We start from the raw sequence: 25,509 nt of genomic DNA, 5'->3' as shown, positions 1-25,509 counted from the left end.
CTAAAATAGATGGTTTTTTAGCTGCCAAGGGGATAAGGGGCTACGGGGAGAGGGCAGGGATATGGACCTAGGTATGGTTAGTATAGTAAGACCTGAGTGATCTCCTGGACAAGTGTCGATCGCCTGGATTGGGGTCGGAGAGGAATTTCCCGGATTTTTTTCCCGAATTGGACCTGGGTTTTTATCCGGTTTTTTGCCTCCCCCAGGAGATCACGAGGTTCTTGGGGTGGAGAGGGGTGATAGCGGTATAAAGGGGAGGGTAGTGTCTTGTGTTCTGTGTCTTGTGTCTACTGTTTGTGGGTAAGTGTGTCTGTTTAGTGTTCAGCCATGAGCGAATGGCGGTGCGGGCTCGACGGACCTGGTGGTCTACTCTCGCACCTACTTTCTATGTTTCTATGTTTCTATGACTCTTACACATCGGCGAGACCAAACGTACACTGGGAGATCATTTCGCAGAACACCTTCACTCAGCCCGCCTGAACCAACCTGATCTCCCGGTTGCTGGACACTTTAATTCTCCTTCCCATTCTCACAGACCTTTCTGTCCTCGGTCTCCTCCATTGTCAGAGTGAGGCTAAAAGCAAATTGGAGGAATAGCATCTCATATTTTGCTTGGACAGCAATATTCAGTGGTATGAATATTGATTTTTCTTACTTCACGTAGTCCTGGCATTCCCTCTCTCTCTATCCCTCCACCACCCAAGTCGCACCAGCTTCTCGTTTTAACCCTACAAACAGCTGACAATGGCCTGTTTCTTTTATCATCGTCAGTTTTTTGGCATATCTTTCATTCATTGTTCTTCATCTGTCAACATCATCGTCTACATCTCTCGTTTCCCTTATCCCTAACCAGTCTGAAGGCTCTCGACCCAAAACGTCACCCATTCCTTCTCTCCAGAGATGCTGCCTGTCCCGCCGAGTTACATCCAGCTTTTTGGGTCTATCTTTGGTTTAAACCAGCATCTGCAGTTCCTTCCTGCACATTTCGACTGACCGTGTGTGTGTGGGCGCCCATCACTCACCCTCCCCCACCTCCTCCTCCTCCCCTCCCCCCCTCACCTCTTCCTCCACCACCTCCACCAAAGATCCTACAGCAAGCAAGATAGACCACTCCTTCTGAATGCAATGGGCTGACGTGTAGTACGCAACGGTGGAACATGGGCCTTTTTTTCATCCATTTCAGTAACCCGACCCGACCCGACTCGCTGTGTAATCAACGTTGCGGGAGAACAGTTTGTGTTAATAAATTATAATTCTGAAAATGAGAAGATTTTTACCAAATAACTTTTATTTTTACGAGGATGTTTCCGTAACCGGCTTCCTTCTCCGCACTAGTAACCTATGGGATCTTTGGTGCAGAGACGGAAGCCGGTTACGGAAATGGGGCCGAAAATTACCCATGAATCTGCCCTTGGCCGTACTACGTCTTTTTCGTCGAGTGATCTATCTTGCTCGCTATAGGATCTTTGAACACCACCTCCCTCCCCTTCCCCACATCCCTCCCCCTCCTCCTCCACCACCAAAACTGTCTGCACCACTTCCTCCTTCCCACCCTTCCCCTTCCCCACCACCACCTCCCCCTCCACCACCACTTCCTCCTTCCCGCCCTTCCCCTTCCCCACCACCACCTCCCTCTCCACCACCACCAAGAACGGAACTCACTATCAAAACATGGAGGGGACGGGGGACACAATTTTTTGGCGGCCACGAGCGCATGCGCACAGTCACACACACGTGCGAGGCTTTGGAGGCTCAATCCAGCGCTAAAAACGGAGATTTTAAAATCGGAATCACAAAAACTTGGGGGGGATGTCCCCCACCTCTCAAAACATGGGGGGGACGTGTCCCCTCTGGCCCCCCCGGGTTTTCCGCCCCTGACCACCACCACCGACCACCACCACCTCCTTCCCGCCCTTCCCCACCACCACCTCCTCTTTCATTCTCCCTCCTCCTCCCCACCTCCCTCACCCATCCTCCTCCACCACCCACTCCTTCCCATCCTCCCCACCTCACCAACACTGCCCCACCCCCACCTCACCAACACTGCCCCACCCCAACCTCACCAACACTGCCGTTCCCCCACCCCCACATCACCAACACTGCCCCTCCCCCACCCCACCAACACTGCCCCTCCCCCACTCCCACCTCACCAACACTGCCCCTCCCCCACCTCACCAACACTGCCCCCACCTCACCAACACTGCCCCTCCCCCTCACCCACCTCACCAACACTACCCCTCCCCCACCCCACCAACACTGCCCCCCCCACCCCACCTCACCAACACTGCCCCTCCCCCTCCCCCACTGCACCTCCCCCTCCCCCACCTCACCAACACTACCCCTCCCCCACCTCACCGACACTGCCCCTCCCCCTCCCCACCTCACCAACACTACCCCTCCCCCACCTCACCAACACTGCCCCTCCCCCTCCCCACCAACACTGCCCCTCCCCCACCTCACCAACACTGCCCCTCCCCCGCCTCACCAACAATGCCCCTTCCCCACCCCCACCAACACTGTACCTCCCCCACCCCCCACCACACTGCCCCTCCCCCACCAACACTCCCCCTCCCCCACATTGCCCCTCCCCCTCCCCACCAACGCTGCCCCTCCCCCTCCCCACCAACACGGCCCCTCCTCCACTTCACCAACACTGCCCCTCCCCCACCTCACCTCACCAACACTGCCCCTCCCCCTCACCCACCTCACCAACACTGCCCCTCCCCACCTCACTAAACACTACCCCTCCCCCACCTCACCAACACTGCCCCTCCCCCACCTCACCAACACTGCCCCCTCCCCTCCCCACCACACTGCCCCTCCCCACCTCACCAACACTGCCCTCCCCTCCCCCACCCCCCACACTGCCCCTCCCCCCACCTCACCAACTCTGCCCCTCCCCCACCTCACCAACACTGCCCTCCCCCACCCCCACGCCCCTCCCCCTCACCCACCTCACCAACATGACCCCTCCCCCACCTCACCAACACTGCCCCTCCCCCACCTCACCAACACTGCCCCTCCCCACCTCACTAAACACCACCCCTCCCCCACCTCACCAACACTGCCGCTCCCCCACCTCACCAACACTACCCCTCCCCCACCTCACCAACACTGCCCCTCCCCCACCTCACTAAACACTACCCCTCCCCCACCTCACCAACACTGCCCCTCCCCCACCTCACCAACACTGCCCCTCCCCCACCCCACCACACTGCCCCTCCCCCACCCCACCAATACTACCCCTCCCCCACCTCACCAACACTGCACCTCCCCCTCCCCACCAACACTGCCCCTCCCCCACCAACACTGCCCCTCCCCCACCCCCAACACTGCCCCTCCCCTTCCCCACCTCACCAACCCTCCCCATCCCCCACCTCACCAACACTCCCCCTCCCCACCTCACCAACACTGCCCCTCCCCCTCCCCCACCTCACCAACACTCCCCCTCCCCACCAACACTGTCCCACCCCCACCTCACCAACACTGCCCCACCCCCACCTCACCAACACTCCCCCTCCCCCACCAACACTGCCTCTCCCCCTCCCCCACCAACACTGCCCCTCCCCCTCCCCCACCAACACTGCCCCTCCCCTCCCCACCTCACCAACCCTCCCCCCCCTCCCCATCCCCCACCTCACCAACATTCCCCCACCCCCACCTCACCAACACTGCCCCTCCCCCACCTCACAAACACTGCCCCTCCCCCACCCCCACTGCCCCTCCCCCACCTCACCAACACTGCCCCTCCCCCACCCCACCAACACTGCCCCTCCCCCACTCCCACCTCACCAACACTGCCCCTCCCCCACCTCACCAACACTGCCCCACCTCACCAACACTGCCCCTCCCCCTCACCCACCTCACCAACACTACCCCTCCCCCACCTCACCAACACTGCCCCCCCACCCCACCTCACCAACACTGCCCCTCCCCCACCAACACTGCCCCTCCACCTCCCCACCAACACTGCCCCTCCCCCACCTCACCAACACTGCCCCTCCCCCACCTCACCAACACTGCCCCTCCCCCACCTCACCAACACTGCCCCTTCCCCACCCCCACCAACACTGCACCTCCCCCATCCCCACCAACACTGCCCCTCCCCCACCAACACTCCCCCTCCCCCACATTGCCCCCCCACCTCACCAACACTGCCCGTCCCCCTCCCCACCAACACTGCCCCTCCCCCACCTCACCAACACTGCCCCTCCCCCACCTCACCAACACTGCCCCTCCCCCACCTCACCAACACTGCCCCTCCCCCACCTCACCAACACGACCCCTCCCCCACCTCACCAACACTGCCCCTCCCCCTCCCCCACCAACACTGCCCCTCCCCCTCCCCCTCCCCACCTCACCAACCCTCCCCCTCCCCCTCCCCACCTCACCAACCCTCCCCATCCCCCACCTCACCAACACTGCCCCTCCCCCACCCCCACCAACACTGCCCCTCCCCCACCCCCACCAACACTGTCCCTCCCCCACCCCCACCAACACTGCCCCTCCCCCACCCCCACCAACACTGCCCCTCCCCCACCCCTCCCCCTCCCCACGAACACCCCCCCCACCTCACCAACACTGCCACTGCCACTGCCCCTCCCCCACCTCACCCCCACTGCCCCTCCCCCACCAACACTGCCCCTCCCCCTCCCCCTCCCCCACCAACACTGCCCCTCCCCCACCCCCACCAACACTGCCCCACCCCCACCCTCACCAACACTGCCCCTCCCCCACTCCCACCTCACCAACACTGCCCCACCCCCACCCTCACCAACACTGCCCCTCCCCCACTCCCACCTCACCAACACTGCCCCTCCCCCACTCCCACCTCACCAACACTGTCCCTCCCCCACCCCCACCAACACTGCCCCTCCTCCTCCACCTGTGGGGGCGGGGCGGGATTCGGGCGCCTCCCGCGCGCCGGACGACACCAACGGCTGCGGCGCGCGCTGGAAGTGACGTCAGGCTCCGGCCAGGGAGGAGGCGGGGTGGCGCGTGGATCGCCGGCCGGGCGGGCGGGAGGAGGAGGAGGGAGCGAGAGAGAGAGAGAGATAGAAGAAGAAGCGGAGGGAGGGGGAGGACGGCGGCGGCGGCCGGGACATCACTCCCACTGAGGTAAAAACAAGTAGCCGGTTACGGTCGGGGGTAGAGCTGAGGGAGGGATGGACGTGCGGGTATTTAGCCGGCCCACTTTACCCGCCGCCGGGAGGAAGACGGACCGACCGACGCATCCCACCCGCCCGCCCTCGGTGGCAGAGTTTGACAGGAGCCGGTCGGAGTGCGAGTACAAGCCCAGCCCCAGGCCCAGCCGACCGGCCCGTTGCCCCAGGTCCTCCCCTCCCCTCGCTACCCTCGGTCAAGGGGGTATTTACACACTTCCTGTCTGTTAGGGCATTTAATCTGCAATAACAAAAGTGCAGTGACTGCATCCAGCCCCCCCTCCACTCCTGTGTGTACAGACACTTCACCCAACTTCAACGGCAGGTCCCCCACTCAACCTCCCAGAGTTGTCATTCAGTTGTTGCTGGAGCCTTGGGTCACTGGCAATCCTCTTGTACTTGGCATTACTCTGTCCAGCGTATAGGAGGATTGTCACTGAACTATGTATGTGCAAAAAAAAAATCTCACTGTAGCTGTACCAAGTACAGTGAACTTATTGTTTGCTTGTAGTTCAGTGACAGTCCTACCATAAAATGCCATTGAATCAATGAGAATTGTGAGGTGTGAGCTCTGGAGTGGGCAGGGGGCAGGGGTGATGGGATCAATGGATTGATTGATCACCATGGTTTTGTTCTCCCCATTATCCGACTGTGTTTCTCTCATCACATTTCTAATGTAGGTTTGCCCTGTAAACATGTCACGCTGTAATTGAGCTGCCCTTCCATTAAGGCCTCCCCGGGAAAGCTGCAAGTTTGGATTTGACTGCGGGTGATATGCAAATGCAGGAGTTTGTAACAGAGAAAAGCAGATCCAAATTAGTTTGCAGTTTTTGTTTTATGGAGTGTGTTCATTTTGTAATTGAGAACGAGATGTTCTGTCACAAAGTTTGTGAGTTGAAACAATATGAAGATATCGTGGAGCATTTCATTTTAAAACATGCTGTTTAAAAACTGAATACTGTACTTGCAATAAATAGTTAATAGTGATACAAAGAAGGTTAAAATAATTAGACTCACTTTTTGTGAGTAGTTTAAAAGAGGGCATCAAAGTGAGGGCATCATGAAGCAATTTAATTTCTCAAATGTGCTTGTATGGTGTATTGTGCCCATTGTTTTTGGCAAAATGTTAATTGGGTCAGGTATGTTTGTCTCATTTAAAGTTAGTCTTGACTTCAAAAAATCTTTGAAAATGTGTCAAAATTGGTCCGCGCATATGTGTAGTGAAATTTAGAAGTGGTGAAGTGTGGCATTTTCTCCGTAGAGTCAGTAATTTACATTGTCACATGGATCAGGAAGACAGTTTTTAGTTTATGAAGAAATCATCAATAAAAGCTGTGACAGTTGAAGCAAAATGGTGTTCTAGACCAGGGGTCTCCAAAGTATGGCCCGTGGGCCACATCCGGCACGCCACGAGATTTTATCCGACCCGCAGCAAGCTCTTAACACGTTCCGTGCGGCGGGCTGTAAGCGAGTTTGGTATTCCGACTGCACATGCCCAGGTCATTGGGAACTCACCATAAACATTGTTGGGAGTAGATCTGCTGTTATCAGACCTTCGTTTCATCCGGTGATTGAGCGAGATCGTGCTGCTGTGTGGGGTCAGCGCCCGGGTCTCCTTGCGTTGTTGAGTTGCTGCTGGGCCGTCCCCATCCCTGTCCGGGGGTGGCCGGAGGTGTCGGCCCGGGCTTGCAGCCGGCGCACAGGGCAAGGAGGGGAGGGGGGTTCAAGCTTGGCTCTCTGGGGGATCGCTGGTCGGTGCAGACCCAACTCCCAGGAGAGCCAGTCCCTGGTGGACTCTTCGGGAGTGATGTCAGATAAGGAAACAGGAGGAGTGAAATGCCTGAGCCTGAGACAAAGCCAGAGAGGTATATAAATGGAAGATAACAGGGGAGCGGCAAAAGGGGGGAATAAAGATGATCCTGAGTCCCTCATTTCCCTTTTATCTCCCTCATTCCCCTTCCCTCCAACCCGTTTCACCTATATCCCTGTCCCATCACATATCCTTCCCTCCACAGATTTTGCCTCACCCACTGAGTTCTTCCTACATTTGGTGCTTTGACCTTAAATTTTAGGTTTGGATCTTTCTGACTAGGTTTCTGCCCTACCTTTAAACCAAATCACTAATGACATCTTTAATATTGTGATAAGGTGATCTTACCCACCTCAGTGTTCACAGGCTGCCTTCAGCTTATGAAATGAGATCTCCCTTCAGTGTCTCTCCTGTTGTCCACTTTGGTAGGACCACACTCTCCTCATTCCATTCGTTCTCCGACAATCATAGCCACAACTTCTTCCCATCTTCGATCCACAACTCTTCTTTTATCTTAGACACTTTTATCTTGGATTAAGATCCAGCACAAAAGCGATTGAACGCACTTATGGGGCAGTGCGGTGGCACAGCGGTAGAGTTGCTGCCTTACAGCGACCGAGACCAGGTGCTGACTGTACAGTTTATACGTTCTCCCTGTGACCTCATGAGTTTCCTCGGGGTGCTCCGGTTTCCTCCCACATACTCCTCCCAATTTGTAGGTTAATTGGCTTTGGTAAATTTATAAATTGTCCCTAGTGTACAGGGTGATCGCTGGTCTGTGTGAACTTGGTGGGCTGAAGGGCCTGTTTCCATGCTGTATTTCTAAAGTCCAAAGTCTAAACCAGGAACTGCAGTTGCTGGTTTACAAAAAGAAGGACACAAAGTGCTGGAGTAGCCCAGCAGATCAGGAAGCACCTCTGGAGTACATGGATACACGTTATAGAATCGTGGTTTTACATATTCTATGGTGCTTCTGCAAGTAAGAATTTCATTGTTCTATCTGGAATATATGACAATAAAAGACTTGATTCTTGACTCTTGGTTTAGCTCATCAATGCATTTGTGCAGTAACATAGAATTCTTTAATGAATTATTTACTTGAGCATTTGAAGTCCATCCTCATAAATGGCTCCTCAAAATTGGATCCTCAATTTAATGAAATTTTGAAATCAAGAAAGCAGTTCCATCCTTCCCATTAATGTGGTTGCAAAACTTTATGATTTTGTTGGTTAACCTTGATTGATGGCTACAAGTTTTGTCTTGAATTTCTTCCATTTGTTTTACTTAAGTTCTTTTTTGAGTTCATGAAATCTATAAAACTGACATTTCTTTATTTTTTCCTACGGCCTGCAAAAATGTGCCGAATATATAATGTGGCCCTCATGCTATTTTAAATTCTAACGGATGCAAACCCAGCATATCCAATCTTTTCTTATAAGAAAACTCATCCCTTCTATGTAATGGTCAAGAGTGTTTAATTATCATTTGTACTGACAATGAAACAGTGAATTCAATTTTCTCTGAATTATTTCCATTGCATTAACATCCTTGCATAATGAGGCCAGTACTGCAGATGTGGTCTCACTGGTGCCTTGTACAACTGAAGCATCAGCTTCCCCTTTTTTGGTTTTCACTTACTCAAGTCAAGTCAAGTTTATTTGTCACATACACATACGAGATGTGCAGTGAAATGAAAGTACTCTCACGATAAATTATAACTTTTTGGTTGGCTTTCCTAATTGGTTGCTTCCAAGTCTGCTTGTGTGGTAATTTTTGCGTGTGTGGTCTCCCTGTTTGCCCCTTCATACTTTTTCCCCATGATTTCCACCTCTGTTCCTCCCAATTAATAAACCTCATTACCTGATTAAATCTCGATACCTGCTTTTTATCCTTTATTGCATTACGACAGATATTAATACATGTAATCATTGTTATCATGTAATACAGTCGAAGAGGTGCTGAAGGTACGTGAAGGTAGTCAAATCTCCAGGGCCTGTTCCGATATATCCGAGGGCATTGTGGGAAACTGGAGAGGAAATTGCCTGAGCCCTTGTTGCAATTTAGCGGTCATCTTTTAATACAGGAGAGATGCTGGAAGACTGGACGGTGGCAAATGTTGTGCCTTTATTCAAGAAGAGCTGCTGGGAAAATGCTGGGAACTATAGGCCAGTGAGCTTAACATCTGTAGTTGGAAAGTTACTCGAGGGTATTCTGAGGGATAGGATATACAGGCATTTAGACGGACAAGGGCTGATTAGGGATAGTCAACATGGGTTTGTATGTGGGAGGTCGTGTCTCACTAATCTGATCGAGCTATTTGAAGAAGAGACCAAAAAGGTCAAGGAGGGCAGAGCTATAGATGTTGTAAACATGGATTTCAGTAAGGCATTTGACAAGGTTCCGCATATGGAAGGAAGCAGAGGTTGATGGTGGATGGCTGCTTCTCGGACTGGAGGCTAGTGATGTGCCTCAGAGTTCGGTGCTGGGTCCGTTACTGTTTGTCATCTACATCAATGATTTGGATGAGAACATACAGGGCAAGATTAGCAAGTTTGCTGATGATACAAAAGTCGGTGGTTTTGCAGATAGTCAAGTCAAGTCAAGAGAGTTTATTGTCATGTGTCCCAGATAGGACAATGAAATTCTTGCATTGCTGCAGCACAACAGGATATTGTAGTCATAAATACAGACCAGATCAGTGTGTTCATATACCATAGAATATGTATAGTGAAGATGGTTGTGAAAAATTGCAGCAGGATCTTGATCCATTAGCCTGGTGGGCTGAGGAATGGTTGATTAAATTTAATACAGATAAGTGTGAGTTGTTGCATTTTGGGAAGTCTAACCTGGGCAGGACCTACACAGTGAATGATAGGACTCTGGGGAGTGTTGTAGAGCAGAAGGATCCAGGAGTACAGGTGCATGGTTCCTTGGAGGTCGAGTTGCAGGTAGATAAGGTGGTCAAAATGGCTTTTTGGTACATTGGCCTTCACGAGCCTGAGTATAGAAGTTAGGAGGTCATTTGGCAGTTGTTTAAGACCTTCTGAGACTGTATTTAGAGTATTGTGTTCAGTACTGGACATTATGTTATGGGAAAGATATTGTCAAGCTTGGAAAGGTTCAGAGAAGATTTATGAGGATGTTGCCAGGACTAGAGGGTCTGAGCTATAGGGAGAGGTTGAGTAGCCTGGCACTCTATTCTCTGGAATGCAGGAGGATGAGGGGTGATCTTATAGAGGTGTATAACATCATAAGAGGAATAGATTGGGTAGATGCACAGAGTCTCTTGCCCAGAGTAGGTGAATCGAGGACCAGAGGACATTGGTATAAGGTGAAGGGGAAAAGATTTAATAGGAATCTGAGGGGTAACGTTTTCACACAAAGGGTGGTGGGTATATGGAACAAGCTGCCAGAGGAGGTAGTTGAGGCTGGGACTGTCAGCCTTTAAGAAACAGTTGAACAGGTACATGGATAGGACAAGTTTGGAGGGATATGGACCAAATGCAGCCAGTGTGGGCTAGTTGGGCCGAAGGGGCTGTTTCCACACTGTATCACTCTTATGCTTCTATGACTCTTTATAAATAAATTAAGTCTTCTCGTGCCTGATGTTTTTGAATGACAGCAAAAAATGACAGGGCAGTCACGGTGGCGCAGCGGTAGAGTTGCTGCCTTACAGCGAATGCAGTGCCGGAGACCCGGGTTTGATCCTGACTACGGGTGCTGCCTGTACGGTGTTTGTATGTTCTCCCCATGATCTGCGTGGGTTTTCTCCGAGATCTTCGGTTTCCTCCCACACTCCAAAGACGTACAGGTTTGTAGGTTAATTGGTTTGGTAAATGTAATAAAAGATTGTCCCTAGTGGGTGTAGGAGAGTGTTAATGTGCGGCGATCGCTGGTCGGTGCGGACTCGGTGGACCGAAGGGCCTGTTTCTGCGCTGTATCTCTGAAGTAAACTAAGCAAATTAAACTTATATATAAATCACTAAAACAAAAATATAATATTAACCAAATCTGCCCGCGCACATGGTCACTTAAATTTCATTTTTCCATAAACCTTACAGCATTTCTAGCTATGAAGTGATTTATTTTTTTAAACATCTTCAGGATCCTCTTTCCTTCTTAGTAATTTATAGGTTTTTAATATATTTGACATATACAAAAAAGTCTAAAGAAGTGTCTCGACCCGAAACGTCACCCATTCCTTCTCTCCAGAGATGCTGCCTGTCCCGCTGAGTTACTCCAGCATTTTGTGTGTATCTTCAGTTTAAACCAGCATCTGCAATTCCTTCATATACAAATTTTTTTTATCTGAGCTATTTTTAAAAGATATCAGAAGAAAAAAATGTGATATGAGTCTAAAGGCATAGCTTGTAAAGAAGGTTCTTAGGGAGGGCAAATGGGGGAGTCTTTAAGAAGTGATTTGCAGAATGGTGATTCCACTGAATGGTGGGGAAAGAATGAGAATTCCAAATTGGAGACCTGGATGAAATTTGGATATAGAGGAGAATGGCTATGAAGACTGTAAGGGTTAAAAATATACAGAGTGGAGGCTGTGTCACCCTGATTCAGTGCTGATCACCTATTGATGAGTATGAATGATGTTCAAGTCTTGATGAGAGGTGTTAGTGCAAATTATAGGCTGACAGGGTTTTTTCTTAAGGCAGCCTTTTGGGTTGACGATGATTTTACCATTAATAAGAATGGAAGATCCTGTGCATGATTTCCCTTAATGTGGAGCAGCCATTGCACAAGACTTGCCACATTAATGACAAAACAGCATCTGCCTCCAATGTTTAATATGATAGAAGACGAGATTCAGGTATTTGAGTTTAATAAATATATTTATACCAACTCACACTACCACTTTCACAGTCTTTCCATTCTCCAGCCTCCTGCCTTCATCAGACATCAAAGTTATAGTGAAGGTGAATAATCATGTACAAGGAGGTAGACACAAAATGTTGGAGAAACTCAGCAGGTGAGGCAGCATCTATGGAGAGAAGGAATGGGTGACGTTTTGGGTCGAGACCCTTCTTCAGACTGAAGACTTCACCCATTCCTTCTCTCCATAGATGCTGCCTCACCCGCTGAGTTTCTCCAGCATTTGTGTCTACGTATGATTTTATCCAGCACCTGCAGTTCTTTCTCACACATGTACAAAGAGGTCTTTGGTTTAACAGTACAGTGTACAAATAGGTTCAGAGTTGATCAACTCACAGTAATGAATGAGGATTTATGATTGACTGTAATTCAAAGACACTTCATTTTGTTTTAAATGCACTTTGGCACAAACTGTGTTCTGCAATGTACTAGATAAATGCAAATCTAATTTTTAAGATTTAGCACTCTGAACTTAAAGGTAAAATATGACTAAAACAGGAACAATTTAAATATCCCAGCTACATGTTCTTTCACTGTTTTCTCTCCAATGAGGTGGGTAAAGATTGCAGAAACAGATGGCATACAATTCAGCAGTTGTGGATTGATGGGAGCAGGAGATCACAATACATTCACAAAGTGTTTATCTACTGTGAACATCAATTCCATAAATGCCCCCGAGGTAATAAACTGTCAGACGTAGACGTAGATCGGCTTAGTCTGAGGTAAAGGCAATAAAAGCACTTTGATCTCCCAGGCTAAAGAACTGTTAAGCTCATTCTTCTATGCACTTAACAAACATCTTTCCGCATAAGACAAATTAAAATAATTGGGAAGCAGGAGAGTTTGCCAATGAAATTCCGCTTGATTTTGAATATAGTTTAACTGGCAGAGATTTCATCTATGAATGTATTGCCCATAATTTGAGTGGTGATTGTAATTCCCTGATATAAACCAACTCTTAGTTGGTCACAGCCAACTGTATCTTGATTTGGCAATAGTTTGCGACTGCTACTCTCTAATTCCAGATTTCAGATAATATTTTCAAACAATCTGCTAAAAGTGTGCAGTACAAGTGATATCCTTCAGTGGAATGTCAGTTGGGTAATGTCTGCTTGCATGTTGAATAGAGGGAAGTGTTGGATTCACAATCTGGAGCCTCAGGTATCTCAAAAGGTTGTATGGTGGATGATGGTTCAGAAGAGAAAGATACCAATTTCTGAAATGTTTTTTATAATTTCCACTTGTTCGAAAGCACTTTACAATCAGTCAACTATTTGTGGAGGTTATGAACTGTTATTACAAAATTAGGAACTCCTCCTTGGTGACTACCAGCACAGGAACACCTAACACTCTGCTCAGTTCCCAGCTCTACTCTCTCTATACCCATGACTTGGTAGCCTGATACAGCTCCAATACTATCTTTAAATTCACCAATGGAAGATCGATAATCTGGCTGAGTGGAGCCAGAACAACCATCTTGCTCTTGACATTAGCAAGATCGAGTAGCTGATTTCCCAGGAAGGGAAAGCCGAGGATCCATGAACCTATCGGTAGGATGGCGGTGGAGATAATCAGCAGCTTCTAATTCCTGGGCATGAACATCTCTGTGGATCTGTCTGGCACTCTGCACATCATAATGAAAGCACATCAATGCCTCAATTTTCTGAGATGTTTAAGGAGATTTGGCGGGTCGTTGAGTACTATCTAATTTCTACAGACGTAGTAGAGACCATATTGACTGGTTGCATCATGACGTGATTCAGTAATGAATGTCCAAGAATGAAGGAGATTGTAGAGAGTTGTAGCATTGCCCGTTCCATCACAGGCATTGACCTCTTCACCATCAAATGGATCTACAGGAACAGCTGCCTAAAGAAGGCAGCAAATATCATCAAACACCCACACCACCTTGGCCATGCTCTCATCTTGCTGTGACAATTGGAAAGAAAGTACAGAAGCTTGGGAACAATTACTTCCAGGTTCAAGAACAGCTCCTTCCCATCGGGCAAGAGACTCTTGAACGATTCAGCACAACCCCACCTCAGCTCTGAACTACCTACTGTAATGTATATAATGTAATTAGCATATGTTATGTCTTGTGCGAGGGGACGCATGCGCTAGAGGAGACTCATGGTGGCGTCCTACCATAAAGTAGCTTGTGAGTTTACTCCTGTATCTGAGAGTTCTTTTAAGTCAGTTCCAAGTACCTAAAATACACTACAATTGGCGACGAGGATGGGATAGAGTTTGTGAACTCACCCACAGGACTGTTTTGCAACACACAGGATTGTTTAACAGTTTAAACTGTAGATACGGAGTTGTGTCGCAGTTGTTTGCGAGCTGGACAAGAGAGGCCTGCAGATCCCTCTATGCCGGGGACTGAATTTAAAACATCAGCTGTACAAGTCGGCGAGTTTTGTCAGGCTATCTCTATGTTGTGTCTACGTGGCAAGATGTCGTCCTTCGGATTGTTACTCATTTTAGACTGAGTTTTCCTTTTGTCAAATTCCTCAAGCTGAATAGTCTTTGTATAAGTTTTAGGTGAATTGTTACACCAAAACACACAACAACAGCACGAAGAGGATAAAAGAACAGAAAAGGAAAGAAGAAGGACTGTCAGAAAAAAAAGGTTGTGTTTGGAAACAAAGTGGAGCGGCACCAAGCCAAAAGATTTGGCGCCAAATGGTTTTGAATTGGCGCCAAAGAAAAGAAAGGTCGGAACAGGAAGCAAGGAAAACAAGTGGGGCAGTAAGTAAGTGTCACCGAAGAAAGCAGCCGAAAGCTGGAACCCTAACCAGCAGGACAGCGACGGTGTCAACTTACCTGGAACATTTTCCAGGGCTGTGCGGCCAAGGCAAAGGGGCAGAAGAGGCCCAGTAGCCGCCACCGACTTCGGACGTTTTCCAGGGCTGTGTAGCCCACAGCCAGGCCCAGGAGCCGTCAACGATGTTGAGTGAGGGTCTAGTACCGGGTAGGTCACGGACAGGTCCAGTGAAGCCACCGACGAAACGGAGTCAGCCCGGCTGGGAGAAGAGTCAACCCGGTCGAGGGAGAAAGCCGGCCGAGTGAGAAGCGGACCAGCAGCGAGAAAAAAAAGCCCGGCCACGCGCGAGAAGCGGACCGGCAGAGTAAAAGAAAACTGGCCGCGAGAGAAGCGGTCCGGTCGTGAAAGAAAGCCCGGTCGGGAGTAGAGTCAGCCTGACCGTGAGCAGAAAAGAGGGTCCGGCCGCGCTGGATTTGGAGAGCCGCGCAGCCAGGGGTAGAGTTGCCGGGGTCGGAGCTACAACCGGCGCCGCCCGCGGCCGGACGCCCGCAGCCCCCAGCTCCGCGATGTTGGGAGTCGGCGGCCACAGCGCTCCGGAGCTTACTGCACGGCGACCCGGTAAGGCATTGCCCGCTCCCCGCCTCTCCGACCAGGTAGGGGACTAAGAATTAAAGTTTCCCCCTTCCCTCTTCACATAAAAGCCCTCCAAACTAACTGACTAACATTTAAGCAATGATTTACAGATGTTTAAGTGTCTCCCCAGTCTCCGGGGAGGAGTCAGCCGCTACAGTAGTACAGACCTGGGTTGACCGTGGGTCGTTTTGGGTCAAGTTTGGCGCCAAACGCGAGCTTTGGTGTGCAGACGACATCCTGGAAAAAATGTCCGGTTTTCTGAGCTTTTCGGTTTCCGGAACGAGAGAATTAAAGCACACGCACACATGCAATAATAATAATTGTCTATTGTAGTTCAGAACTTATATGAGGTTGTAGTGTTTAGTATTTAAGAAGGAACTGCAGATGCTGGAAAATCGAAGGTACACAGAAAAGCTGGAGAAACTCAGCGGGTGCAGCAGCATCTATGGAGCATAGATGCTGCTGCACCCGCTGAGTTTCTCCAGCTTTTTTGTGTACCTTTGTAGTGTTTAGTAGCCTGATGGCTGTGGGGAGGAAGCTGTTCCTGAACCTGGACATTACAGTTTTCAGGCTCCTGTACCTTCTTCCTGATGGCAGTGGTGAGATGAGCGTGTGGCCAGGACGGTGTGGGTCTCTGATGATTTTGGCTGCCTTTTTGAGGCAGCGACTCCGATAAATCCATTAGATGGTGGGGAGATCAGAGCGGTGATGGACTGGGCAGTGTTCACAACTTTTTGAAGTCTTTTCCGCTCCTGGACGTTCAAGTTGCCGAACCAGGCCACGATGCAACCAATCAATATGCTCTCTACTGTGCACCTGGAGAAGTTCAAGAGAATCCTCTTTGACATACTGACTCTCCGTAATCTTCTCAGGAAGTAGAGGCGCTGATGTACTTTCGTTATAATTGCATCAGTGTGCTGGGTCCAGGAAAGATCTTCGGAAATATGCACGCCCAGGAATTTCAAGTTTTTGACTCTCCACCTTCGTCCCATTAATATAAACAGGATTGTGGGTCCTCATCCTTCCTCTTCCAAAGTCCACAATCGGTTCTTTGGTTTTACTAATATTGAGAGCCAGGTTGTTGTACTGGCACCATTTGGTCAATCGGTCGATCTCACTTCTATACTCTGACTCATCACCATCTGTAATTCATCCCACAACGGTGGTGTCGTCGGCGAACTTGAAGATGGAGTTCGCACTGTGTCCGGCTACACAGTCATGAGTAGAGCAGGGGGCTGAGCACACAGCCTTGAGGTGCCCCTTTACTGATTATTATTGAGGATGAAGTATTTCTGCCAATTCGAACAGTGGTCTGTGGAAGTCGAGGATCCAATTGCAGAGGGATGCGAAGAGACCCAGTTCTGTGAGCTTGGTAACCAGCTTGAAGGGGATGATGGTATTGAACGTTGAGCTGTAGTCTATAAACAGTCTGACGTAAGTGTTTTTATTGTCCAAGTGGTCCAGTGCGGAATGAAGAGCCAGTGAGATCGCATCCTCCATGGACCAAATGTGACGGTAGGCAAACTGTAGTGGGTCGAGGTTCTTGTTGAGGTAGGAGTTGATAAGTCCCATAACCAACCTCTCAAAGCACTTCATCACCACGGACGTTAGTGCCACTGGTCGATAGTCATTGAGGCACATCACCTTATTCTTCTTGGGCACCGGTATTGACCTCATCTATGTTATCATGTGTGAGAAAAAGCTCTTGTGGCAATAGTTAAAGATGAACAGATGAAACTTCAATGTTATGGTGTACATTTATCCCTCTTTGAGCATCACATAAAGGATTTCCCCTCCCCCCATTAGAGTTTGACCTAGCTGTGCGCAAAATATCTTGTGCATCTCATTTGCCATAAGACCGCAACCATATCTCAGAGGTACATAATCGACTCTAAAGTGCATTGGATTATTGTTACAATGTGAAAGGAGTTATTTAGTGAAAATCTTCATGGTATTGAGGATACACGTAATGACTGAATGGGAATGAATGGATGCGGTAAGTAGTTATACTTGTTTTTATATGGAATTGTAGCTTTTTGATCATAGAATTTGTAATTGCCCATTACTGTTTATTTCTATTGATGAGCATCATTGTTTCCTTTCTATTGAATCGTCCTATTGGTTCCATTAGTACTCAGACTTGCTATTAGACTAGTTTTAGATTTGTTTTATTCTGTTTTAATGTTACAAAATAATTTGATTGGCTAATTCTTTCGCAATTTATTACCACTTTATTGGAAGCCTATGAATTTCTATGCTGTCAAATGAAATGAAAGTTTGAGCAGCTGATTAGCTGACATTTGATAGACAAAGGTAGACAGAAATGCTGGAGGAACTCAGCAGGTGGGGCAGCATCTATGGAGAGAAGGATTAGGCGATGTTTCGGGTCGAGACCGTTCTTCAGATTGATGTCGGGGGGGGGGGGGGGACCCTTCTTCAGACTGATGTCGGAGGAAAAGGCGGAGACAGTAGGCTTGTAGGAGAGCTGGGAAGGGCGAGGGGAAGGACTATCTGAAATTAGCGAAGTCAATGTTCATACCGCTGGGGTGTAAACTACCTAAGCAAAATATGAGGTGCTGCTCCTCTAATTTGCGCTGGGCCTCTGGCAATGGAGGAGGCCCAGGACAGAAAGGTCAGATTCGGAATGGGAGGGGGAGTTGAAATGCTGAGCCACCGGGAGATCGGGTTGGTTAGTGTGGTGGATGTTTATGTTAAATTCTATTGTGCAATGTGTTCTTTTTATTCGTATGGCTATATGGTCACTCATTTCACTGTACCAATTGGTGCATGTGACAATAAATGTGAACTTGAACTGAACGGAGGTGTTGGGCGAAGCGATCGCCGAGGTTGTGCTTGGTCTTGCCGATATAGAGAAGTTGATATCTGGACAGTGAATGCAGTAGATGAGGTTGGAGGAGGTGCAGGTGAATCTCTGCCTCACCTGGAAAGACTGCTTGGGTCCTTGGATGGAGTCGAGGGGGGAGGTAAAGCGACAAGTGTAGCATTTCCTGCGGTTGCAAGGGAAAGTACCCGGGGAGGGGGTGGTTTAGGTGGGAAGGGACGAATTGACCAGAGAGTTATGGAGGGAACGGTCTCTGTGGAAAGCAGAAAGTGGAGGAGATGGGAAGATGTGGCCAGTGGTAGGATCTCGTTGGAGGTGGCAAAAATGTTGGAGGATTACATGTTGTATGCGAAGGCTGATGAGGTGGAAGGTGAGGACAAGAGGGATTCTGTCCTTATTACGAGGCGGGGGATGGGGAGTAAGAGCGGAGCTACGGGATATAGAGGAGACCCAGGTGAGAGCCTCATCTATAATAGAAGAGGGGAACCCCCATTCCCTGAAGAATGAGGACATCTCCGATGCCCTAGAATGGAACACCTCATCCTGGGTGCAGATGCGGCGTAGACGGAGGAATTGGGAGTAGGGGATAGAGTCCTTACAGGAAGCAGGGTGGGAAGAAATGTAGTCCAGATAGCTATGGGAGTCAGTGGGTTTGTAGTAGATATCAGTCAGTCGTCTGTTGCCTGCGATGGAGATGTGAGGTCTAGAAACAGTAGGGAGATGTCGGAAATCGTCCAGGTGAATTTGAGTGCCGGATGGAAATTGGTGGTGAAATGGATGAAATCAGCAAGTTCTGCATGGGTGCAGGAGGTAGCGCCAATGCAGTTGTCAATGTAGCGGAGGTAGAGTTCAGGGATAGGGTCATGGTATGCCTCGAACAGGGTATGTTCGACGTACCCTACAAAGAGGCAGGCATAGCTGGGTCCCATGCGCATACCCATAGCTACGCCTTGGATTTGGAGGAAATGGGAAGAGTCAAAGGAAAAGTTGTTGAGATTAAGGACCAGCTCAGCTAGGCGGAGTAGAGTATTAGTAGAAGGAGATTGGTTGGTTCTGCGGTCGAGGAAGAAACGGACAACTTTAAGACCCTCTTGGTGGGGGATGGAGGTGTAGAGTGAGTCAAGGAAGAAACGGAGGGCTATTTGATAGACAAGGGGTTTGTACAACCAAAATCTCTGGAAACGTGACAAGGAAAGTAGGGTGTTGAGCTTTTCAATAATTTTACAGATTTCAAAACCTAAATGAGATGGGGACTTCTTGAAGAATAGCCTTGCCTTTTTTGTTAGTGCACTGCAGAACTTGAATTGGAGCTGGTGCAACAATCACGGGATTTACTCTTCTGATGAAGCTGTTACCACCTCTGTCAACAGGCACATAGTAGCAATGTTACAAAATTTTGAGATTTAAAAAATCAAGTCTGTAATTTATCCCATCAGATAAAGCATAAAAAGAAGTTTAATTTGACACCTAATTCACTTTCATATCTCAAGTATTTAAAAAGTTATGGCCATTTTCATACTCGGAAATTAGCATCTTGTTCCCTATTGATTTTCTATGGACATAACAAAAAAGCTGTGATCGTGTGCAGTCAAAAGCCCATAACCTTCTTAAAAATTAAGAGAACTGAATGAAATTTTCAGTTATCGTAGATTGAACCATTCTGAAACAAATATAAAATAATCTTACTTGGATGACCTAAAATTAAAGCATATAATTAGTTAGTTACCCAAGTGTAGCTAATTTCAGACTTCAATTACTAGATCTAAACATCTATCCATTTCTTAATAAATGATTAACATTTTTAAATAGCCTAAGTGTCCAAATAATATTCATAAATAATTCCCAATAAAACATGTTTTTTAAATCTCATTTACATTAATTTATAGGCCAAATGGAAGGAATTTAGTGTTCGATTGCTGTAAATTAAAGTCCATTTTAAATCAGCTTTCTAGTGGGATCCTGTGAACGCGCTGGTTTAGAACGTTCACATTGCGCTAGATTTGTGCCCTCAAATGCCCAGAAAAATACTGCGGGATATAATGGGCCCAAAATGAGCTACTCGCAATATTAAACTTTGTATAAAGGGATCTTAAGAAGCCCTTTTTAATGTAAAAATATGCAGCCTACCTTCAGTTGTTTGCTCTATGAGACCCTGACCCTGACCCTGACCCTGACAGTCGCGGTGGTCGCGGGTTTAGAGATTGATTTTTAAACTACTATAACTATTATACGAGGCCTTTAAAACTAATAATAGCTTTTGCGACGGGGTGTTCCAGCGATTTTTCGTTAATAATTAACTAGGCTGAACATCTTCGATTTGAATAGCCTAGAGAAAATCGCGTTTTAAACCCGCCCCCCTCTAAACAGCGCCAAAATCGCGCACATCCGCAGCGACAGTTTTTCAGCGACGCTTCAGGTAGGCTTTGCAACATACCTACACATAGTGGTTTGGATCACTTGGAAGTCAGTGATTAAGCCAGAGGTTTAAAATACTGTTTTAAAAGGAGCTTGCAGTGCTCGTGGTTTTGCAGATGTGCGGTGTTGGAGGTTTGTCTGGTTGACGTGGACACTTGGTCCTCAACTTCCTCTGCTTATTTGTTCCCAGTTTACCATTGGAGCCCATCTCTTGTGGTTTTCTATGCTACTTGGGGCACATGCAAGCATAATTTCGGGCAGCCTTGTGTGAGTTTATGGGCCACCTTTATTTATTGTATTTTATTTAGATGATGAAATAAATCAGTGAAAAGACTCGAAATGAATAGTACATGGTCTATTTTGCTGTAACATTTTGAAGAAATAAACCAGTCTATCCTCTTGGTAGAGATTTGTTAAACTATTTCAAAAATGTCATTCTTACTTTTGGAATCACAACACTGTATATTGGAGAAAGAGCCACTTTTCAAAAAAATACTTTGAATACATCAGGCTCCTGGTCATATTAGCAGAGATAGTTCAAAAGTTGAACCATTTGAAGTTGCGTATTGTTGAAGGTTCCAAACTTATTTCTAGTTGGTGTGAGTTAACTTTTTTTTAGACATCGATGTAAGGTGCCGTTCAAAAGCCATTGCCTTTGGCTTTTGTCATTGCATGCTTATGGATTGGATGTATAATGGAAATGCCCTACATGGAGTAAACTAGCTTCTCCTTTGTTTAAACTGATTTGAGGTGCAACCAGATTACCCCGCTTTGATACCGTACATTCTTTCCTGATTTAAATTGTAATGTGTCACATGTAAGGATTTACTTTGTTTGCTAAATGAATACAGCAGTGGATGACTTGGTGAATAAATATAGTCTCACTAGTCATAAAGAAGTGCTGTACTAGAAATAAAAGTTTGTTACTTGGGCACTTGGATAGAAAATAGCACAATATTCGCTGCAAGTTTCATTGTTTTATTCTTTTCCCAGAGTAGTTTTTTAGTTAAATATATTTTGGCTTTTTTCTTTGTCAGTACCATCACAATGTTTATGAAACATTTGGACGGGTACATGAAGAGGAATATGAGCCAAACACAGGCAGGTGAGACTAGTTTAGATGGGGGCATGTTGGTTTGTGTGGGCGTTGGGCCGAAGGGCCTGTTTCCACGCTATATGACTCTGGTTCCATGTAAACCAGAGGTAATTATTATGCCCTACAGTTAACTGTAAATATCAGGACTGAGAAGGAACACTTTAACTTAGGGAGTAGTGAATATCTTTTAATTCTTCAGCTAAGAGGGATGCAGAGACTTGGTTGTTGATGATGAGGCCCGGGAGCCGTTACAGAGGGAGGAGCGACCTCCGTGTGGTGAGTTAAAAAACCCATCGCGGGGCTTGTCTCAACAGAGGCCCGGGAGCCGTTACAGAGGGAGGAGCGACCTTCGTGTGGTGAGTTAAAAAACCCATCGCGGGGCTTGTCTCAACTGAGGCCCAGGAGCCGTTACAGAGGGAGGAACCAAAATCTGCAACGTTCCATTCGCAGATCACACTTCAAATTAAGGGGGCTGGTGGAAGCCTCTGATTGGTCGAACGGACTAGAGGAAGCAGCCGTTACAGGACTAGAGGAAGCAGTATATTCACTACTCCCTAAGTTAAAGTATCCCGGGTAAGGCTTTATTGTATTCGGATAAGGGGGAGAATGAGGCCCAGGGCAGTTTACTGTTCTGGATGTCAGATGTGGGAGGTCATGGAGTCTGAGTGCCCTCCAGACGTCCACATCTGCGCCAGGTGCGTTGAGATGGGGCTCCTAAGGGACCGTGTTAGGAACCTGGAACAGCAACTCGATGACCTCTGTCTGCTCAGGGAGAGCGAGGAGGTCATAGATAGGAGTTACAGGGAGGTGGTCACTCCAAGACCACGGGAGACAGAAAACTGGGTCACAGTTAGGAAGGGCAACGGGCAGAGGCAGGGACTGGTGAGTACCCCGGTGGCTGTACACCTTGAAAATAAGTACTCATGTTTGAGTAAGGGTGGGGGAGACAGCCTACCTGGGGGCAGTGACAGCGGCCGGGCCTCTGGCATAAAGACCGGTCCTGTTGCTCAGAAGGGTAAGGAAAAGAAGAGGAGGGCAATTGTAATAGGGGACTCTATAGTCAGGGGGTCGGATAGGCGATTCGGTGGACGCAGACAAGAGACCCGGTTGGTAGTTTGCCTCCCTGGTGCCAGGGTCAGGGATGTGTCTGAACGGGTCCAAGAAATCCTGAAATGGGAGGGAGAGGAGCCTGAAGTTGTGGTACATATAGGTACCAACGACATAGGTAAAAAAAGAGAAGAGGTCCTGAAAGAAGAATTTAGGGAGTTAGGTAGAGAGTTAAGGAGAAGGACTGCAAAGGTAACAATCTCAGGATTACTGCCTGTGCCACGCGACAGTGAGAGTAGGAATGGAGCGAGGTGGAGGATAAATGAGTGGATGAGGGACTGGTGCAGTGGGTATGGATTCAAGTTTCTGGATCATTGGGACTTCTTTTGGGGAAGGTGCGACCTGTACAGAAAGGACGGGTTGCACTTGAACTCGAGGGGGACCAATATCCTGGCGGGGAGATTTGCAAAGGCTACTGGGGAGACTTTAAACTAGTATGGTTGGGGGGAGGGACTCAAATTGGGAAAGCTAGCAGTCAGTGTGTGAGGCAGGAGGCAGAGAATGGTAGCACTCTGACCCAAAATGTAGGGGAGAGAGAAGAAAAAGACAATAAACAGAGAATAAGAGAGGGTGGGTTTCTTAAATGTGTATATTTTAATGCTAGGAGCATTGTAAGAAAGGTGGATGAACTTAGAGCCTGGATTGACACCTGGAAGTATGATGTTGTGGTGATCAGTGAAACATGGTTGCAGGAGAGCTGTGATTGGAAACTAAATATTCCAGGATTTCGTTGCTTCAGGTGTGATAGAATTGGAGGGGCAAGAGGTGGAGGTGTGGCATTGCTCATCAGAGAAGATATTACAGCAGTGCTTTGGCAGGATAGATTAGAGGGCTCGTCTAGGGAGGCTATTTGGGTGGAACTGAGAAATGGGAAAGGGGTAGCAACACTTATAGGGGTGTATTATAGACCACCAAATGGGGAGCGAGAATTGGAAGAGCAAATATGTAAGGAGATTGCAGATATTAGTAGTAAGCACAAGGTAGTGATTGTGGGAGATTTCAATTTTCCGCACATAGACTGGGAAACACATTCTGTAAATGGGCTGGATGGGTTGGAGTTTGTAAAATGTGTGCAGGATAGTTTTTTGCAGCAATACATAGAAGTACCTACTAGAGAAGGGGCGGTGCTGGACCTCCTGTTAGGAGTATAAGGAATGTAAAAAGAATCTTAAGAAAGAAATTAGAAAAGCTAAAAGAAGATATGAGGTTGCTTTGGCAAGTAAGGTGAAAGTAAATCCAAAGGGTTTCTACAGCTATATTAATAGCAAAAGGATAACGAGGGATAACATTGGTCCATTAGAGAGTCAGAGTGGACAGCTATCTGCAGAGTCAAAAGAGATGGGGGAGATATTGAACAATTTATTTTCTTCGGTATTCACCAAGGAGAAGGATATTGAATTATGTGAGGTAAGGGAAACAAGTAGAGTAGCTATGGAAACTATGAGATTCAAAGAAGAGGAAGTACTGACACTTTTGAGAAATATAAAAGTGGATAAGTCTCCAGGTCCGGACAGGATATTCCCTAGGACATTGAGGGAAGTTAGTGTAGAAATAGCAGGGGCTATGACAGAAATATTTCAAATGTCATTAGAAACGGGAATAGTGCCGGAGGATTGGCATACTGCGCATGTTGTTCCATTGTTTAAAAAGGGGTCTAAGAGTAAACCTAGCAATTATAGACCTGTTAGTTTGACGTCAGTGGTGGGCAAATTAATGGAAAGGATACTTAGAGATAATATATATAAGCATCTGGATAAACAGGGTCTGATTAGGAACAGTCAACATGGATTTGTGCCTGGAAGGTCATGTTTGACTAATCTTCTTGAATTTTTTGAAGAGGTTACTCGGGAAATTGATGAGGGTAAAGCAGTGGATGTTGTATATATGGACTTCAGTAAGGCCTTTGACAAGGTTCCTCATGGAAGGTTGGTTAAGAAGGTTCAATGGTTGGGTATTAATGGTGGAGTAGCAAGATGGATTCAACAATGGGTGAATGGGAGATGCCAGAGAGTAATGGTGGATGGCTGTTTATCATGTTGGAGGCCAGTGACTAGTGGGGTGCCACAGGGATCTGTGTTGGGTCCACTGTTGTTTGTCATGTACATCAATGATCTGGATGATGGTGTGGTAAATTGGATTAGTAAGTATGCAGATGATACTAAGATAGGTGGGGTTGTGGATAATGAAGTAGATTTTCAAAGTCTACAGAGAGATTTATGCCAGTTGGAAGAGTGGACTGAAAGATGGCAGATGGAGTTTAATGCTGATAAGTGTGAGGTGCTACATCTTGGCAGGACAAATCAAAATAGGACGTACATGGTAAATGGTAGGGAATTGAAGAATGCAGGTGAACAGAGGGATCTGGGAATAACTGTGCACAGTTCCCTGAAAGTGGAATCTCATGTAGATAGGGTGGTAAAGAAAGCTTTTGGTGTGCTGGCCTTTATAAATCAGAGCATTGAGTATAGAAGTTGGGATGTAATGTTAAAATTGTACAAGGCATTGGTGAGGCCAATTCTGGAGTATGGGGTACAATTTTGGTCGCCTAATTATAGGAAGGATGTCAACAAAATAGAGATATTACAGAGGAGATTTACTAGAATGTTGCCTGGGTTTCAGCAACTAAGTTACAGAGAAAGGTTGAACAAGTTAGGGCTTTATTCTTTGAAGCGCAGAAGGTTAAGGGGGGACTTGATAGAGGTCTTTAAAATGATGAGAGGGATAGACAGAGTTGACGTGGATAAGCTTTTTTTACTGAGAGTAGGGAAGATTCAAACAAGGGGACATGACTTGAGAATT

General features: G+C 47.7%; 1 protein-coding gene across 3 annotated transcripts in view; it reads left to right on the top strand.

Moving 5' to 3' along the window:
* Nucleotides 1-25,509, top strand: part of LOC116979253 (kelch-like protein 13) — a 184,640-nt gene that overhangs the window by 909 nt on the left and 158,222 nt on the right. The window contains exon 2 of one of the 3 annotated variants that reach the window (XM_033030855.1): nucleotides 5,083-5,118. The gene's annotated coding sequence lies outside the window, so the exon portion shown is untranslated. Of the gene's footprint in view, nucleotides 1-4,903; nucleotides 5,119-25,509 lie in introns of those variants that run through there. The other 2 variants (XM_033030858.1, XM_033030854.1) reach the window with 2 other exon arrangements.

Source organism: Amblyraja radiata, chromosome 12, assembly GCF_010909765.2.
Source record: "Amblyraja radiata isolate CabotCenter1 chromosome 12, sAmbRad1.1.pri, whole genome shotgun sequence".
Taxonomy (NCBI): Eukaryota; Metazoa; Chordata; class Chondrichthyes; order Rajiformes; family Rajidae; genus Amblyraja; species Amblyraja radiata.
The sequence above is the reverse complement of the archived record's forward strand: the minus strand, read 5'-3'. Positions and strand labels throughout refer to the sequence as shown.